We start from the raw sequence: 1,897 nt of genomic DNA on the forward strand, positions 1-1,897 counted from the left end.
ATTATTTTTGTTATTATTTTTTATTTCTGTAGCCCCAACAATTTGCGCAGCTTTTCTTACAGTCCCTACATTCAAAGATTCTGACCAAACTAGGACAGACTAAGACTACACATTACTTTAGGGAAAGAGAGCTCGACCCGCGAGCTTACAATCTAGATATCATGTATCTGTCGCTGTGATGTTTGTAAACGAACGGCTTTTCTTGTTCCATCGGCACAAAGGCGACAATCAGGTCAACAACAGAACGGTGCAGGTGCTCAGCAAAGGACAGTAAGTGTCAGATGGCGAAAGAAACGCATCCGGATCATTCCGTTACATTACATTTATTTATATGGCGCCGGCAGATTCCGTAGCGCTGTTACATTACATTTACTTATATAGCAGCGGCAGATTCAATGAAAAGAAGCCATATTGTTACTTCTGATATGTGCTGCTCGGTCTCATACTCCGAGCGTTTCATTGGCGGTGGGGGCATGGATCGTTGTTCCTTGTGTCAAATAGGGGGCAGATCACCAGGATAGGACATCATATCCCAATACACCGCCGCACAGAACCGCCGCACAGTGCGCAAATATAGGGACTGTCCCACAAAAAACAGGACAGTCTGGAGGCATGCGGCCCAACCATCGTGCCCCCTGTAGTCGCCAACTTATGGTGGAGAAGAAACTTGAATTTTATTGTCCACGAGGCGGGACGGTCGGCTGCGTTTTGTCCGAATTCATTCTGATAAAAACCGTTTTCTGAGAATACAGAATTTTATATTTTTCACAAAATGATCACAAAAGGCTGTTTTTTCAGAAATATTCTGTGTCGCTGGAAGGTTTAGGGGACAGAAATTGTCGATCGCTTTATTTCTGCCTCATTTTTTTGCAGGTTCACCAATGAGAAATGGATGAATATCCAAGTCGGCGATATTATAAAACTGGAGAATAATAATTTTGTAACGGTGAGTTAAACGCCATCTGGGGATATAGTTTCAATCCCCTCACTGTATTAACCTCTACCACTTCTGCTGGGAATCTGTTCCACTCATCTACTACCCTCTCGGTAAGGTAAAACATCCTTACATTACATCTCAGCCTCTGATCCTCCCATCCTCCGATTCTAACATTTCGATTGGTGTGAGATATGATGCCCTCGGTTGTTTGTGTTATTTTGCCCCACGTGGGGTATTTTTGTTTAAATGGCTCTATATGTTTTCAGGCAGATCTTCTGTTGCTGTCCAGCAGTGAACCCAACAGCTTGATCTACATAGAAACCGCGGAGCTTGACGGGTAACTTTCTCTTTTATTATTTGTCTGGAACCAGAGTAGACTCCCGGGTGTCTTACGCCGGCAATTTTTCCGCCAGGGAAACCAACTTGAAGGTGAAACAATCGCTGACAATTACAGGAGATCTGGGCGAGAACTTACAGCGGATTCCGCAATTCGATGGTAGGTTTACAACGGAGAAACAAGCCTTCGATAGTAACAGAGTAACGTACAGTATATACAGACTAACAGAGTAATATATATACAGAGTGACATACAGTATATACAAACTAACAGAGTAATATATATACAGAGTAACATACAGTATATACAAACTAACAGAGTAATATATATATACAGAGTAAAAGTAACATACAGTATATGCATAGTAACAGAGTAACATATATACAGAGTTACATACAGTATATACATAGTAACCGAGTAATATATATACAGAGTAACAGTAACATACAGTATATACAGACTAACAGAGTAATATATATACAGAGTGACATACAGTATATACATAGTAACCGAGTAATATATAGACAGAGTAACAGTAACATACAGTATGTGCATAGAAACAGAGTAATATATATACAGAGTGACATACAGTATATACAAACTAACAGTAATATATATACAGA

At 40.2% G+C, this 1,897-nt stretch overlaps 1 long non-coding RNA gene across 1 annotated transcript; it reads left to right on the top strand.

Moving 5' to 3' along the window:
• The first annotated feature begins 216 nt into the window (after positions 1–216).
• LOC128474382 (uncharacterized) lies at positions 217–1,415 on the top strand. The gene is made up of 4 exons (XR_008346343.1): positions 217–270; positions 874–946; positions 1,204–1,274; positions 1,351–1,415. It is a non-coding gene; the product is annotated as an uncharacterized LOC128474382 (long non-coding RNA).
• Positions 1,416–1,897: the final 482 nt, after the last annotated feature.

The sequence above is a fragment of the Spea bombifrons genome, chromosome 2, assembly GCF_027358695.1.
Source record: "Spea bombifrons isolate aSpeBom1 chromosome 2, aSpeBom1.2.pri, whole genome shotgun sequence".
Taxonomy (NCBI): Eukaryota; Metazoa; Chordata; class Amphibia; order Anura; family Pelobatidae; genus Spea; species Spea bombifrons.